General features: G+C 38.0%; 1 protein-coding gene across 1 annotated transcript in view; it reads right to left on the bottom strand.

Moving 5' to 3' along the window:
* The window catches only part of SCEL (sciellin), a 342117-nt gene that overhangs the window by 234207 nt on the left and 89074 nt on the right, over window positions 1-18836 (bottom strand). The window contains exon 4 of the mRNA XM_053563449.1: window positions 1592-1677. The gene's annotated coding sequence lies outside the window, so the exon portion shown is untranslated. The remainder of the gene's footprint in view (window positions 1-1591; window positions 1678-18836) is intronic.

Raw genomic sequence — 18836 nt, forward strand, 5'->3', positions numbered from 1 at the left:
GTGCAAATGTTCATGTCATTTGTAGGGTTAGTTCCAAAGCATTTCAGTGCAAGATAATAAAGATTAGTAAGATTTAATTACTAAATATAGGTAATTAATATAAGTAATTTTCCCCATGACTTTATAGTGAGAGAGACCATTATTGCTCATCGGTCATTGTCAAATTCCAATGCTCTATTTCTCCACAGCCCCATTCCTTAATCCATGTTGTTTTCTCTTCCAGGAATGCCCTTTCTAATATCTCCACCTGTAAAAAGCATACTTATCCTTAAAGAACTAATTTAAAAATCAGTTCAGCAAAGCATTCCCTATTTCCCAAGGTAGAAGTAATCATCTCACGTCTGTGAATCCTGGCAACACTACTAGTGTTGGAACAGAACTTTGAACTGCAAGTAATTAGGCTTCTGAAAGGATTCTTCCTGGGTTACCCAGGACTATAGCAAATATTAAAAGTTATATTTTATGACTCATTGGCATAAAGATGAATACAATAATATTCTATATTGGAACATTTACTTTTACCTGAAAGTTTGTTTTTTTACTTCTAATTTCTCAAGAAATTAGAACATTTTGATGAGTATTTAAAAATATAGTGGGCCCTTGGCACTGTGCCTGCTATGTCTAATGGGTAAGGTGTCCCCGCCTACATATGCTCTCACTTGGACATTTTTCTACATAATCCTTAGTTTAAAGGGGCTTCTCTGTAGGACAAGATTGGTTCTGGTGATGGAGACAACTTGAGGTAAGGTTCAAATGATTTAGCTTCATAGGGATTCTCTTAAAGGAGGCTGCTATGGTTGGAATCTGTCCCCACCAAGATTCATGTTGAAAGTGGTCCCCAGTATCGCAGTGTTGGGAGATGAAGGCTATTGGGAAATATTTGGGTCCTAGTGGGAGGTATGTAAATGGCTTGGTGCCATTCTCAATATAATAAGTGAGTTCTTGCTCTGGCATGACTGGAATAGTTCTCGGAGGAATGGATTAGTTCTCAAGAGAATGAGTTGTTAAGAAGTCAAGATGCCCCTTAAGTTTTGCTCTTCGCCCAGGTCTGCTTCCTCTTTGACCTCCTCCACCATGTTATGACACAGCACAAAAGCCCTTGCTAAAAGCCAGCCCATGCCCTTGAACTTTCCAGCTTGCAGAAATGTCAGCTAAATTAACTTTTCTTTATAAATTACCCAGCTTCAAATATTTTATTAAAGCAGTATAAAGTGAACCAAGACAAAGGCTTATATTTTTTCCTAATTGAATGTTTTCAAATATGTAATGACTCTTTTTAAAAAAAAATTCCATACCCATTGACAAATTACTAATTAAAAGTTTTCTTCAAGGAAAATGTTTTAGATAGACCTAGGGCTACTCTGGGCATTAGCGGTCATTTCTTTTGTTTGAGGACTTACCAGTTTAGAATAACATATGAGTTAATCTGCAGTAAAACAAATATCTTTTGCATGATGCTTTACAATTTACAAACCATTTTCACATATATTATTTATATGATCTGCACACCAACCTGAAAGATTGGCATCATTTATTTTTCATTTGACAGGCCAAAAAAACAAACAAACAAACCTCAGACAGATTGACTTACCCGAGATCAAACCACTGATAGTGCAGAGTCTGGGATTCATGTTCAGTTCTGATTCCACAGTCTCATATTCTTTTCGCTACATCACACTGCACATAGAAAAAAGGCGTCTACATAAATATGGGCATAAAAATGCAAAACCCACACTCTAAGTAGATTGATGCTCTTTCAGAAAATCTAATGGATTTCTGGAGATATTATGTGCTGTGGGTTTAGTTCTAAAACATTTTAATAGGCAAATGGTTGGAAAAATTTATTTGCAATGGAAGTCAAAACTAAACAATAACTTCAATTTACATGAAATTCTATGGATCTTGAACTTTGGCCAAAAGTATGGTAAATATATCCAAAATAAAATGATAGGCACATAATAATTTTAATTCAAGTTCCAAGTTACTGTTCTTTAGGTGGTTAAATTTCCCTCTTCTGTTATTCTCAGTCTCTTAAATCTACTCTTTTTTTGGCAAACACACTAAGACAAAATTGCCTTTGAGAGTTTTCTTTGCTCCTGAAAGAAAAGGAGCATTCATTTCCTCACAAAAGAAACAAATAGAAGGATGGAAATGACATAGGGCAAATCTTATCTTGAAAACGGAAAAATTCTCCTGAGCTTGAGGACTAAATCATACATTATTTAGAGAAAAGGTGAAGGCTTACTAAGATTAGTCAGCATGGATCGTCGCTCTTCATATGAAAGTTGGGCAAAACAAAGAATCAGACTTCAGAGATTTTGAAAGAACATGTGACTCTATGCCACACAATACACACATCAACTATTTCAAGTATAAACGTCATTGTAGTTTTCACTGCTCTGGGAGGTAGTATAACTGATGAATTACTTTAAGTTTACAAAGTCAGGATGTAAATAAATGAGTAATTTATTTGTAATCTAAAATAATATGTACGTGATATCTCAGTTAATTTCATCTTGTTTACCCATAGAAAAAGGGTTGGGGAATAGTTATAAGATTTTTCTGGTATATATATTTGAAATCTTAAAACATTCATACATTATTTTACTCAGAAATAAAGATTACATTCATTTATCTTTACAGATGTCTTGATTTTACACATCTTCTTTCTTCATTTGCAATATGCATACACATACTATATGTTTTTTAAATACATAACCTAATTATGTCATACATTCTGCAGTCTTCAACTTTTTGGTTGAATAAAGGGGATGTTTCAGGTGCCATTCCATGAAACTAGCACAGCACAGATGGCTTTCTCTACAGCAGACATCCTAACCAGAAAGTCTGCAGTCCAACCAAACGCTGGCTCAACATAGCAAAGAAGCACTTAAAGCAATGTTTGCACAGTGTATGTTTCTTATATTTGGGTGACTTGTTACCATAGTAATGAATTTCATCTGAAAATCTCAGAATGATATTTTTCCTCAGGTTTTATTGATTGGTGCATAGCACAGACACCCCCCAATTTAGATAGACATTATTAGAACTAAGAGGAAACAGTCAATAGAGATGGGATGCTGCAAACAGCAGTGGGTTTGGGGGGATACTTTTATCAACAATTATGGAAGTTCTACTATGGGTCAAGCATATTTTGAGCACTAGAAATACCCAGGATGAAGATGATCTTTAACCTTAATAAGCTCAAAGAGACTGTCATTATCTTACCTCCAAAATCTACCACAATGGTTGGCAGATAACAGGTGCTCAATAAATCTTTGCTGTGTCAATGGAAGGTCTGCTGATTATTGCAACAGCTACAACAAACACAGACATAGACCCACAGGATTTCCAAGCCAGAGGGTCAGAGTAAACAACAGGACCAGGCATGAATGGAATGAGGGGAATAATAACAGGTATGGCTGGAATTAAACAATAGTGAGGAGAAATATGGCGTGGAAAACTGTTCTTAATGTGAAAGAAGGAAAGGAAAGGAAAACAAGGGGCTAATGAAGGCACTAGAAAACTAAAAAATTACAGTATTTATTTTGAAACTAAAAACTTTGTCTTCACTGATAGACATGCACTATTGTGTCAACTCACAAAATATAAATTTTAAAACAAAATTTGGAGACTTTAATTGTGACTATGATTAACAAAATCATCAATGTTTTAAAACTTCCCATTTTTAACCACTTGAGCTTCTATGTTGAATAAGGATAGATCATTAAACATTGTTCTCTCACGGTATTCCTTAAATAGGTTTTGATAGTAGTTTTTTAACTTGGGAAAAGAATGTTGTGCTATGGAAATGGTGAGAGAATTGTCAAAAATAAAATTAATAAATAGCACACTTTAGAAAAAACTAGCACTCGTGTAATTTATGACTATTCTACAAAATTCTTAGCTTAATTATTTTTCCATTTTACTGTTAAAAGAATTACACAGAGCAACAACTACTAATGATTTGCATAAGTCTACTGCAACTACTTCTTGCATCTTCACAATAAACTTTTCATGCATTTGAATTAATAGAGCTGGAATCAGAAATACAAGCAAATATTCACTAGACTTAGCTGGTGAAGTCTGACAAGGTTCAGAGACCAATTGGCAAATCAGAAAAGTAGAGAATACAAAAATTTCTTATTTTAGATCTCAGTGATATTTTGGTTATGGAAGTTTATTTTTTAATTGAAAAAGCATGATAACTCTTTTTTTTTTCCCCGTTTGAGACAGAGTTTCACTATCTCGCCCTTGGTAGAGTATCATGGCATCACAGCTCACAGCAACCTCAAACTCTTGGGCTTAAGCGATTCTCTTGCCTTAGTCTCCCAAGTAGCTGGGACTATAGGCACCCACCACAATGCCTGGCTATTTTTTGTTTGTTTGATTTTGCAGTTGTCGTTGTTTAGCAGGCCTGGGCCAGGTTTGAACCCACGTGCCTCAGTGTATGTGGCCAGCTTCCTACCCAGTGAGCTACAAGCGCTGAGCCAGATATAGGCATTGTTAACAAATTCATTAATATATGATTTTTTTTTATTTTTATTTTTTTTTGTAGAGACAGAGTCTCACTTTGCTACCCGTAGAGTGCCATGACGTCACACGGCTCACAGCAACCTCCAGCTTTTGGGCTTATGCGATTCTCTTGCCTCAGCCTCCCAAGCAGCTGGGACTACAGGCACCCGCCACAACACCCGGCTATTTTTTGGTTGCAGTTTGGCCGAGGCCGGGTTTGAACCCGCTACCCTCGGTAGATGGGGCCAGCGCCCTACTCACTGAGCCACAGGCGCCACCGAAATTTACTAATATATGCTTTTAACATCTTTATTCTTATAGCTGAAATGTAGCCAACTATTTGTTACCTGCTGCTAAGACAGCTCAAATACTTTATTATTGACAGTAGAGACTTTTCTATTATAAAAGCCTGAAAATGTTCTAAGACCTTACAAAGAGGTCCTGACTCCCCAACATTATATATTTATGGCCAGCACGATGGTACTGTCCCAGCTACTGGGGAGGCTGAAGTAGGAGGATACCTTGAGGTCAGGAGTCTGAGCTATTGTGTGCCATGCTCCAGCCTGTGAACAGCCCCTTAACCTGGAAAAAATGTTAAGATCTTGTCCCTAGGTGGCGCCTGTGGCTCAGTGAGTAGGGCCCCGGCCCCATATGCTGAGGGTGGCGGGTTCAAACCCAGCCCCGGCCAAACTGCAACAAAAAAATAGCTGGGCATTGTGGCGGGCACCTGTAGTCCCAGCTGCTTGGGAGGCTGAGACAAGAGAATCGCGTAAGCCCAAGAGTTAGAGGTTGCTGTGAGCCGTGTCATGCCACGGCACTCTACCTGAGGGCAGTACAGTGAGACTCTGTCTCTACAAAAAAAAAAAAAAAAAAAAGATCTTGTCAATAATAATTATTATTATATTATTTTGAACACATTATTAATGTGTTCAAAAAGCATATATATGGCATAAGATACTTTTGCCAGAAACCTGTAAAATAATAAATGCATTTATTTCATTTAAACATTTATTATTAACCAAAAAGATTCTGAATTACAAAAACACAAATTTGACCTGCTCATTAATTTCTTTTTTGCCTCTGGGAAGTACTGCTCTGTCCATAAGCCAGAAACATGTGATACCCTGCTCATTGATTCTGTGTAGAAGTAAATATTTACGTTTTATCTGATAGTATATAATTTGGTCTTGCAACTATTTTGCCACTTAGAACTAGTTAGGCGAGGTATACAGTTCTCAAGCAATTCACAGGATAATATATTATTTTTAAGATTATTTGAAGAAAATAAAATTTGCTTCAAAAATGTGGGACTTAGCTATTCCATTCTTGTAAAATATTGTAACAAATTAAAATAGATGCCAGTAGCATAATATCACTGCCAGATTGTGAAAAAAAAAAAAAAACTGGCCTTAGGCAGTGCCTGTGGCTCAAGGAGTAGGGCGCCGGTCCCATATGCTGGAGGTGGCGGGTTCAAACCCAGCCCCGGCCAAAAAAAAAAACTGGCCAAATTTGATTCTATTTGAGGAAATATTTTTATTTTCAAAAATATAATGGCAATTATTGAATTGATTAACTTTCTATATATAGCCCCCTTATAGCCTGTGGATCCTACTGTTCCCTAGGGCTACAATAATAAGTTTTACTCTGTTTAAAATATGCAGTAAAACCTCCATAGCTGACCACCTCCCTACATTGACCACCTTCATAAGTTGCCCTAATTCTCGTAGACCAGACATGCACCACGTGCACTCAATGTACAGTAGGCCTAGTTCCCTATGTTGACCACTTCTGTACTTTGACCAGTTTGTTAGAGTCCAGTTTGAGTTTGTTATAGTCCCTTGGTGGTCACAGAGGTTCTACTGTATATAAAAAGATTTGGAACTATCAATTTATTTTGAACATAAAGAGATTAATTCCATTAGCACCAATAAAGGCAGATTCTGGAACAAGGACCCTCCCATTGTAAGCAAACTATTTTCCAGAAGCCTGGGAAGATAGTACTAAGGCAAGGATAATCTACTAAAGATGTAAAGGAAAGTTTAAGTAAGAACAAATGACATAAAGAGAGTAAAGAAAGACAAGGTGTTAAAGTCAGAAAGCCGTAAGGTTTAAAATTGTAAAAAGATATAATAGAAATAGGGCATAGGTAGTTCTGGCTCAAAGGGCTGGGGGAAAATCCCAGACATACAGTTATTAAAACTGTGCCAAGTAGTTAGAAAAGGGCCAAGTAAAATTTTCTCTGCCTTAGGCTGATACTGAACGCAGTGCTTATGCTTTGCCTGAGTCTACTGCGGAAATCAGTTGAACTTGGCTGTTGCAAGGAGAATAATTCTGGGAAAAAGGCTAACACATCAGTAAATTGTACCCCCCAAAAAGGAATGTGCTCCTACATAGGTAGCCAGTCTGCAGTTGATTGCCTTTAAAGAGGTCACCAGCAATTCCTCTGTTGTGCATGTCATTCTTCCCTTCAAGAAGGGAATCGGTTTCCCCTTCTTCTCAGCTCCAGCTTGGACTTATGACGTATTTCATTTGACCAAGAAGATGTGGCAGAAGTGATAGACGCTGTGCCAATTCTGAGCTGAGACTTTATCTACATTTGCTCTCGTGGAAACCAGCTGTTGCACTTGAAGGAAGCGGGTCTAGACTGTTAGAGGAAGGAATCCCCCTGGAGGAGAACCAAGTGCTCCAGGCACAACCCACACAAGCTGAGGCACCAGGAGTTATGAGTGAAGTCTCTCTTGATGTTCCAGAACCAGCTCTGCCACCAACTAATTATACTTTTGTGACCCCCCCACTGATACTACATGGAGCAAAAGACCTGAAAGTCAACCTAGAAAGACATAACTAATCATTGCTTTAAGCTAATTATCTTCAAGTTAGTTATGCAGCATAACTAGAATTTTCAGCAAATCCAAAGGAAATATGAGAGTGTGGACTAGTAGCTAAAGAGTAATAGAAGAATTTAAAATGAACTTTAAAAAATCCAAAAAAACATAAAGTAATAAATGCTAGGGGAGACAATAAAAGAATGGTAATAGAAAGGGGCAAAAAAAGCCAAGTAATGAGCCTGGAAAGCCAATGATTATTCCATCGCTGGCCTTTAGAGAGTCACTGAAAAGAAGGTAACCAAAATGTACTTGAATGTAGAAAAATTAACTGTTGGGGTAAAAGAAAATTTGTCATTTTCAGTAATAGTAAAATAATTTACTGCATTCCAATTTGAATATGACTACAGAAGCTGAACAAACGCTAAAGGAAAAATCTCTTTGGACAAATCACGGCCAGGAGCTCTTGCCTATCATCCTAGTGCATTGAGAGTTTGAGGTGAGAGGACTACTCGAGGCCAGGAGTTCAACAGCAGGCAACATAGAGACACCCTCTTTCTACAAATAATAAAATAATAATAATAATAATTTAAAAAATTAGGGCTTGGCACCCGTAGCACAGTGGTTACAGCACCAGCCACGTGTACCAAGGCTGGAGGGTTTGAACCCAGCCCAGGCCAGCCGGGTTCAATGACAACTGCAACAAAAAAATAGCCGGGCATTATGGCAGGTGCCTATTGTTTCAGCTACTTGAGAGGCTGAGGCAAGAGAATTGCTTAAGCCCAAGAGTTTGAGGTTGCTGTAAGCTGTGACACCATAGCACTCTACCGAAGGTGACTTACTAAGACTCTGTCTCTAAATAAATAAATAAATAAATAAATCAGAGAGCCACCAATGCAGTCAACAAATCAAGAGTCGTGATCTCAGAGAGAAGGGAAGCTCATTGACCTGAACCCAACATTCTGCAGCAGTTTCTCTCCTTGAGGCATTTGGTGATTCCTTACCTACAGAGGACTGAGAGACTAAGAAACTAAGATGAAGGTAAACGCTAACATCTTATACTGAGCGTTCAGCAATCTTACCACTGAAAAATTCAAGTTCAGGGCCCTCCCAGGGGGAAAGCTCCTAGTAAATATCTTATACTTCTAGTCAAGACTCCAGAAGGACCATATTCTGAGAATAAATATGAACCAAAAATAGACTAAGCCTTAGCAAGGACTGAAACAATCTTCTAATCAACTCAACTTCAGGTAGGATTGAGGTGATCCTCTCTTAGTTTCATTACCCATCAGAAAGAGGGAAAATTTTTCCTTAAAGGAACATAATACCCATGAAAGCCTCAATTATTTCTACAATTTTTTGAACACAATGTGTAATACTCAATTAAAAAACTACAAGGCGGGCGGCACCTGTGGCTCAGTGGGTAAGGTGCCGGCCCCAGATACCAAGGGTGGCAGGTTCAAACCTGACCCTGGCCGAACTGCAACAAAAAAATAGCTGGGTGTTGTGGCGGAAACCTGTAGTCCCAGCTACTTGGGAGGCTGAGGCAAGAGAATCGCTTAAACCCAAGAGTTGGAGGTTTCTGTGAGCTATGTGATGCCATGGCACTCTACCTAGGGCCATAAAGTGAAACTCTGTCTCTACAAAAAAAAAAACTACAAGGCATACCTGGAAAAGATCAAACATCTGGTATATAAAAGAAAAAACAGAGGGCAATACAAGACTTATAGGTGACTCAGGTATTATAATTATTATTTATGTCTTTAAAATTATCATAAATATGTCCAAAAATAAATGACAAGATGGATAATTTCAATAGAAAACTGGAATCTATAAGAAATAATTAAGTAAAAATTATATAAATAGACTCTATAATAACAAAAATTCATAACTCAATAGATGAGATCAGTACCAAATTAGACATAGCTGAAGAAAAGATTAGAAATCAAAAGTCGATAGAACATACGCACCAAAGCATGGCAAGAAAAAAATGATAAAACCACAGTAAAAAGTGTAAACATATGGGATATGATGAAAAGACTTAACATACTCATATGTATCACATAAATAGTTCAAAAGTCAAGAATAGAAGGCATTGGGTATAACCTATAAACCTTACCAAAGATAGTCACACATTCTTTGCTGCCACTCTTACTTAGAGATAAAATCTAGTTCCCGACTCCTAGAATTTGAGCTGGTCTTAGTGACTTTCTTGATTGGTAAAAAATGGTGGAAGGGATATTTGGGGCCTTTTAGACTTGGCCATAAGAAGCCTTGAAGCTTCCACTAAAGTTTCATCACTCTGTTAGCCTTGAGCTGCTATGTAAAAATGCAACTGTTCAGAGACCACCACACAGGAGAGGCCATCTGTAGCCAAAATGGTGACTTAGTCCCAGCCAAGCCAGCCTTCAAGTCATCTCCAAGTCATCCTCCAAGCAGATACATGCAAGAGAAGCCAACCACCAGCTGAACACCTCAAAGTGACCTCTCTCTTGTTACTAAATTAAAACAAAAATTTCCCAGGGTTATTTTTGTGGCTAAGGTAGCAATCAACAGAAAGTCAAGAACATCTTGTGCTTGCATGGGATGGGCTGACAAATGTTACCAATCATTTTCTGATTAGTTTGGGAGGACCTGGGATGTCAGAAACTGCTGAAACTACACAAAGCATCCCCTATCTATTTATTTCACCAGAACAGAGGTTGGCAAATGTTTTCTGCAAGGTCTCAGAGAGTAAATATTTTAGGTTATGATTATAGGCCAAGAGAGGGAAAAAAGGAAAGAAAGAAAGTAAAATATTATGTAGGTACTTACAACAAGACAGAAGACAAACTACCACAAAATTTTATTCAATGTAATAAATTTTTGTAATACAGTTCTACTAATGAAAAGAATGGAATTCTCTTACTGGGTAACAGCATTTGATTTCATTGGAGTTCAAAATTAGTGTGCCCTGTCATCAAATAACTTTCAAATGCTCATCTGTAAAAAAACATTCTTGGTTCATAGGCCATACAAAATTAGGCAACAGACTAGATTTGGCACACAGTCTACAGTTTGCTAACCCCTGTATCACAATACAAAAAATGTAAATGGGGTAGCTTTCCTTGAAGTTCCTCTAACACACCGTGTTAATGTTTTTGTTTTATATGCTTTACTATTCACTTTGGGCACAGCAGGGCAGATCCTCATACAATTGTTTGGGTGCCTTTATGTGAGTACTGAGACATAGAGGTGAGGGGATGAGAAACCCTGCCCTTCAAGGTTCTAAACTTTTTTCTCAGGTCTTGACTACATATAAGTCCCTCTTTACAAAGCTTCCCCACTTCTCTGGCACAAATCTTAGACTTGGCTGTAAAGCCTAAAATAAATATGTCTAGGCCTTAAGACTCTGAGTAACTACTGCTCCTACTGTAAAATCTTTTCTATCCAAGTTTAGGCATCTTCCCTATCAAAAGCAATTTTTTTCCAACCTCAATCATTTAAGTTGTGATTAAAATTGCTTTGAATGTAATTAAAATAGAGGTCAGTCCCTGGCCTGTAAGTATCCTCTCTGTACCTTAAGGATAGTCCTAGGTAGCCTTTTTCATCTCTTCCTCTAAGTATATAACAATGTCTCCTTGACTACAGGACATAGGTTGCTAAGAAACACATTGTTGTGCTTGATCTAAGACAAAAAAATCAACAACATCAATGAAAATAGTTATGTGGTATAATTATTTTCTATCTGTGATTAGCTATGGAGTTTTTGTTAAAATCCAACAGACTGCATCTGAAAAAACAATGTGACTTGAAGTGAATCAGCATTCGTAGGAAAGTTCCAGTAATTGCTACCAAAAATTGCATGCAATCATTAAATAAATTCACATGTTGTTGGCAAATAAATACTGTTTAGACAATGGAATTCAATTACTCTGCAACAGAAACAGTACAATTTTGGAAAAAAACAGCATTTAAACTATCATTACTAGACATCCTCCCATTATCCCATTTTATTTCTCTGTTTTAAAACATTCATTTTGTGAGATTTAAATTATTTTTGGAGTTTTCCAATAGCACAATTTATCTGAAATAATAGAGGATAGTAAGAAATGCATTAGGTAGATAATTATTAGATAGGTAGATAATTATCAGATGTTTGTGTAAATAAATGAATAACCTAAAAGTGGGGTTTCTTCATCATGTTTTTTGTACCTAGAAATTCAAAGGAGTTTATATCCATCTTTTCCTCAGACTCTCTTACATGGTGTTTCATTATGTATATATTGCCTTATAATAGAGTTATCTTATATGAATATCTTATCTTTCCCAGTCCTCTGTTCACAGACTTCTATCTACACCATTAGAACAATCACAAGCCAAATTAGGTTGATTAATTTTTCAGTGCTAATGAATTCACTTAAAAAACAATTATTAAAACAAGGAATTTTTTGTCCCACTAACTTGAGCATTTTTACCTTTGTTGATAAAGAAATAAAAGGAATGCTGCCTTTTAAACAGAAGTACACCTTGGCTTTTATTAACTGAAATTTCATTTTGGGGTGGGACTTGCCTCTGGAATACATTAATTAGGACTGTAAGGAACTTCACATAGTTTGCTTATGGAAATAATACCCTTATGGAAATAATAAGCTCTTCAATTTTTTTTCTTTTTGTCTCAACTAAGATGTATTAACACCTGTAAGTCTAGGTATGACTGTTCCTAAGAACACAGTGAAGTTCATTGAGAGATTTAGTTACTTCCAAAGCGCAGATTCATCAGAAGACACGTTAGCTGCTGGTTTATTTATCACCTAGGAATGGAATTGAGGAACTTCACCAAAGGATCTCTTTACTCAACTCTTAAGTCCTTTTCTTTAAAGGACAAAAATGTGTTTCATCATTTTGCTTCCCATTTCTCTATCTCTTCATCAGGAATGTTCTGTTTTGTTTTTGTGCTCAGAGTTTGATATAAGCAACAACACATGACAAGGAGCTCCTTACTAATAATTGATTTTTTAAGGGAATTCTACTATTAGCAACATTTGAAGTCTCTCACTCCTCTCTGAATTTTCCCAAAGCATACCCTTAATATGTGTATGGGCTGAATTGTTTCCCTAACGTTTATATGTTGAAATGTAGACACTGCCCCCCCCCATTACCTCAGAATGTGATTGTATCTGGTGATAGTGTCTTTAAAGAGGTAACCTGAGTTAAAAAGAGGTCATTAGGATGGCCTCTAATCCAGTGTTACTGGTATCCTAAGAAGAGGAGAATAGGGGCGGCGCCTGTGGCTCAGTCGGTAAGGAGCCGGCCCCATATACCGAGGGTGGCGGGTTCAAACCCAGCCCCGGCCAAACTGCAACCAAAAATAGCTGGGCGTTGTGGCGGGCGCCTGTAGTCCCAGCTACTCGGGAGGCTGAGACGAGAGAATCGCTTAAGCCCAGGAGTTGGAGGTTGCTGTGAGCTGTGTGAGACCACGGCACTCTACCGAGGGCCATAAAGTGAGACTCTGTCTCTACCAAAAAAAAAAAAAAAAAAAAAGAAGAGGAGAATAGGACGCAGGCATAGAGAGAAGACCATGGAAAAACACAGGGAAAAGACACATCTACAAGCAAAGGGGAAGAAGAAACCAACCCAAAACGCCTTGATCAGAATTGTGACAAAATAAATTTCCATTTTTTAAGCCCCCCAGCCTGTGGTACTTTCTTATGGCAGTGCTAGCTAACTAGTATGTATGCCACCTTGAGCAATTGTTACCAATGCATTTATTTTAGCTTTGAGGGGCTGACCTTTTCATTTCCTTGGAATTAAAGTCCATATTCTAAACATTTCTGTCCTCTGCAAAACATTCCTTTGCACACAATAGATGTTTAATAAATATAAACTGAATAAATTTATAATTGTATAATATAGCAATGGCATAAGATTTATCTGTAAGAATACTTTAGAACAAAATTAGGAATATATTTTTTTAAAAAAGATTTAAATTTTAAGCACATTATTAAGGAAAAGGAATTAAAAGTATTATGATGTGCTACTGTGAATAGTGTCTAATACGATATTATGATCTTGAAAGCGTTTTCAATGTATAGAATAATTACATTAGTTTCCTGTTGGTGCTATAACATATTACTATAAATATGATAACTAAAAAAAGTTATTCTGTTGGATGGTGCCTGTGGCTCAACGGAGTAGGGCACCGGCCCCATATGCTGGACTCCAGGTGGCTGGTTCAAACCCAGCCCCGGAAAAAACTGCAAAAAAATAAAAAGAAAAAGTTATTCTGTTATAGTTCTGGAAATCAGAAGTCTAACATCAAGTTGTTGGCAGTACTGCTTCCTCCTGGAAGATTCAGGGAAAAATCTGTTTCCTTCCCTTTTTCAGTTTCTACAGGCTGCTTTTATTCCTTGGCTTCTGGCCCCTTTCTCCATATTCGATGGGCATCCCTCCACCTCTGGTGTTGTCATCACATTTTTCTCTGACCTTGACCGCCTGCCTCCCTCTTATAAAGATCCTTGTGATGACATTAGGTCACCTAGATAATCTCCCCATCTCAAAATCCTTAATGACATCTGCAAAGTCCCTTCTTCCATAAAAGGTGATATACTCACAGGCCCCAGGGATGAAGACACGGACATTTTGGGGAGACTATTCACCAGCCTACCACAAACATGAATAGGCTTTGAGTCTAGTCATGCTGCAAGAGAGGCAAGTGAAGAGGCTAAGGCAGCCTAGGGGCACGGGACAGAAAAGGAAGTGGAGAAGGGAACACATTCCAAGGTGAGTTTTGGGAAATGCTGCTGGGCAGGCTGAGGGCCAATGTTTAAAAACACAAAGAACAGTCCAAGCATATGCAAGTAAATGTTGTTCTCAGTTCCTATCAAGCAAGCTTTCCATCACAGTAAATTAACTTTTATTTAGTAGAATGTCAAAATGGAAAGCATATACCTGCTAAATTTGAAAATTAATTCCACTCACACCATTAATTCTGGCAATACAGAATTCCAGGCCCTAAAAAGTACTTAAACCTTATAGGGTTATCATATTAAAACATTTTATGGCCAATACAAATAAGAAAAAATGCTCAACATCAATAGTCATCAGGGATATGCAAGCCAAAATCACAATTAGATACTAGCAAATTATTAAATTGGCATAGCCGCTGTGGAAAACAATATGGAGACTTCTCAAAAAACTAAAAATAGAGTTACCATATGATCCAGCAATTCCACTGCTGGGTATTCATCCAAAGGAAATTAGTGTATCAAAGTAATACTGCACTTATATGTTTATCACAGCACTATTCACAATAGCAAAGACATGGAATCAAGCTACGCATCCATTAACTGATGAATGGATGAAGAAAATGTGGCACATACATAATGGGATACTAATTGGCCAAAAAAAAGAATGCAATTCTGTCATTTGCAGCAACATGGAGGAGACTGAAGGTATTATGTTAAGTGAAATAAGCCAACTACAGAAAGACAAACATCACAAGTATTCACTCACATGTGGGTACTAAAAAAGTTGATCTCGTAGAGGTAGATAGTAGGATGATAGCTGAGAACAGTGTGGGGGCGCAAAGGGAGGTTGTTTAGTGCGTACAAACATACAGGCAGGTCTAAGTAAGTGAAATCCAAAGTAATTTTGGTTTTGGAAATAAATGGTAAACTATTTGTTATGTTTTGGTTTTTTTGCCAGAATTTTCCAGATCTATTGTCTACATTGCTTAATGAGCCCAATGTTACAGCCATGTGAAGTAAACGTACTTTATGAATCTCTTTGATCTTTCTATCAGTCTCCATTTACCAAGAGTAGAGGGTTTTTTTGTTTTGTTTGTTTCGTTTTGAGACAGAATCTCAAGCTATCGCCCTGGGTAGAGTGCGGTGGCATCACAGCTTACAGCAACCTCCAACTCTTGGGCTTAAGCAATTCTCTTGCCTCACACTCCCAAGTAACTGGAACTACTGGCATCTGCCACAATGCCTGGCTGATTTTTTCGTTGCAGTTGTCATTGTTGTTTTTAGCTGGCCCGGCCAGTTTCAAACCTCCCAGTCTTGGTGTATGTGGCCAGCGCCCTACCCACTGAGCTATGGGTGCTGCCCAAGAGTAGAGTTTTAAGTTACTTCTTAAATATAAAACTAAATCAAATTTTTTATGATTCAGGGAATGTGTCATAAAAATGCAAATTTTCACACACACTTGTGTCATGCCATGAAAACATTCAAAATATACAAAGGCTTATGAATAACTTTGAAACCCTTAAAACATAACATGTTATAAGGCAAAGGGAAAAACTTCCCCTTAACCTCTAAACATATGCTGAAAATCAACTGAAAAAATGCAGATTAATAGGAGAAAAGATGTAAAAATGTATTTGATCATGGTTTTACATGACAATAGGAGCCTTCAGAATTAAGATCCCTAAATACAGAAGAAGCTCTTCATTTTTATGCTTAGTTCAATGAAGTATGGGCAGCCTTATAGAAACATGATTAGAGGGCGGCGCCTGTGGCTCAGTGAGCAGGGCGCCGGCCCCATATGCCGAGGGTGGCGGGTTCAAACCCAGCTCCGGCCAAACTGCAACAAAAAAATAGCCGGTGTTGTGGCGGGCGCCTGTAGTCCCGGCTACTCGGGAGGCTGAGGCTGGAGAATCGCCTAAGCCCAGGAGTTGGAGGTTGCGTGAGCTGTGTGATGCCACGGCACTCTACCGAGGGCAATAAAGTGAAACTCTGTCTCTACAAAAAAAAAAAAAAAAAAAAAAGAAACATGATTAGACTAAAAGATCTGATCTAATGCTAACAGACTCCTCTAGAGGACCCACCAAAGCCTGTCTTTTCAGATTCTTCCTGGCCTCTCTGTGCAGCATTCCTTCCTTCTGGGTATGGGTTGGGTGCTGTACAACCCACAGTCAAACAAGGTACATCAGATCATTTCTTTATCAGCAATTTTTGCACACACACAAAAAAAAAAAAACAGAGGGAAAGGTAGACATTTTTAAGTTTTATGGCTGGATTTGGTGTAAAATGGTCTGGTATCTGTGACTTTCCTTGGACAAGAAGGGATTCTAATTTCTATGGCTGGACTTGCAGAACAAGGGGCCCAAGACCCGAGAAAAATTTTTGCTTCAGAGGCTGCCTCTGAGGCCTTCATTTGGGGTGTCATTTACTGAACCCCAGTAATGTACACTAAACATTACCAGAACTTTTTAAAATAGTCATTATAGTTAATATATCTGAGTAAACAGGAAAACTCAACATTCTGTATCACTCAGTAGACTAGCAAATAGTCCTCCAAGTTTTAACTGTTTACTAGTTGAATAAGTATAGGCAAATCACATTACTTTTTGAGCCTCAGTTTCCTCCTCTGAGAAATGAAGGAATTAAGTTAGAAGAGTGCATGAATTGCTTCCCACTCTCAGATTCCATGATTTTTAAGTCAATGTGCCTTCATTAAAAATAAAAACCCTATTATGGTGAATTTCACACAAGATTTATAATTTTTAGTCAAAAACAAAATGTCACAAAGGAACTCAGTACTAGAATTCACATAATTGTTCCCAAAGAACCTAGAGATAAAACATCCAAAAGAGAGATATTAAGTGAAAACTTTAGAACCTGTAATTTAAAAGGAAGGAATGTCAGTTTCCTTCTACCCCAATCCACTTCCTATAAGCTCCTCACTGCCACCTGGGTGATCTTGTTGTAGCGGGTGCTGCGGGAGTTCAGACATACTTTCCAATTAGGAGTTGTTGAAATAAAAGTGAAGCAAGGAAACAAAAACAAAAGTGTAACAGCTATTTGATGTTGTTCGCAAAAGAATCAGAGAAATGCACACAGCTGTGATCTTAGCACACAAACAAGCTGTTATGACAACGTCTAGTAAGCACCAGGGAAAGCATTTATAGAGGAGCATTCAGAGCAGAGAGCTAGCAGAGGACTGTGCCCCATTATCAGAAGCAGAGAAATAAGTTGGTCACAGCAAACACTTCTTTTGTAATGATTTTCTTATAATCACACTTTTAACTGTAATTGCCCCCTTACTTGGCAGAGGCCTACTTGGTCTATCCACCTGCAGTGGACAACCTATTGGCTGTGTGTAGAAAAGGCTAAGAAATTTTTGTGAAAAAGAACAGATGGGTGCATATGGCCGTAGGCAGTTCTGTCTTCCTAGAAGAGCCAGCTTGTTCTGGCAGAAGGGTTTAGAAAATGAACTGAAGGAATTACTCTGTTCAGGCAAAGCAGAAACATCACCATTTCTCCTCCTGCATGCATACCCGGAAGCTCCACCTGTTAGACCTGTTGATTACAAAAACCTAGGAAACAAGGAGAGGATCGACAGGGCTGGGGGACCAAATGACATTATCTTTCATTAGACATCACAGTTAATGAACTGGGTTATTGGGGGTTGGAGTGGGAGGAGGAATCCTGTTTCACTAAAGAAAGTTTAAAAAGTAAAACAAATTTGGTCAGAGATATACTTAAAAGCCTTTCAGAAACAAAATATCCTCTGACCACTAACCAAGTTTGACCCAAGAGAAAGACAATGGTTTTGGAGATGAAACAAATGCAAAATTTAAGCAATTACCTAATTATTTGTATCAAAGACATGATCTAAGCTGTTTATAACACTAATGTTTGCTTTTTCTCCCCTCCAAATCAGGTACATACTATGGAAAGTCTGAGTAACGTCCCCAAGACATAGCAGGAAGTATGTTGTTTTTCAGGAAAAACCATATTCTGTAGTAAGCTCAAAATAAAAAAATGTCCTTCCTGGTTCCTTTATCTATTTATTTTCTGGCTTGTTACTCAGTACCTCATCACCTGACCTCCGGGATCAGGTTGGCACACTTACTAATTGGCAGGTGTCTTTCATTGGATCTGGTGTGCCTTTTACAAAAGAGGCTGGGGATATAAAACCAAAAGAACATAGGGAATCAATCCCAAATGCAGGTCCTCAGAACCTGCTTCAGGCAAGCTGGTGGACAGGTAGAAGTCCAAGTTGCCCAAACAGAATGTCAGGTCTGGAAGGGTAGGCTGATGTAACCATCCCCCAGTGTGAAGCAATCAAAGCAAAGGCACAAAGTGCAGGGTGTAGCTCCCATAGTCTGGCTCACCCCACTGGTGAGGCTGTGCTGTACGTACCTGTGAATACTAGGTATTCGTGTGTGTGTGTGTGTGTGTGTGTGTGACTCCTTTGGCTAAGTTTTAAATATTAGAAATTCACATTTATTTATTTAATTCTTCTAAATGGAGTTCTTGAAAAATGATTAAGTAGCAGAGTCTTCAAGGTTAAAATTTTGGGTAGGAAACCTGACTCAGCCTAGTCTATGTTTCTAACCAATGATGGCTGTTCAAAAGGCTTTCAAATCAACTGAAACTTTTTTTTTGGTGGTGGGGTCTTTTTTCTTTTTTTCTTTGAATACTGAAGAGCTAAACTAGCATGTGTGGTCACCAGAATCTGCATGGAAGGAACAATAAAGCATTGTCATTGTGAGGTCACACCTGAAGC

This window comes from Nycticebus coucang, chromosome 15 (assembly GCF_027406575.1).
Source record: "Nycticebus coucang isolate mNycCou1 chromosome 15, mNycCou1.pri, whole genome shotgun sequence".
In the NCBI taxonomy this organism is placed as follows: Eukaryota; Metazoa; Chordata; class Mammalia; order Primates; family Lorisidae; genus Nycticebus; species Nycticebus coucang.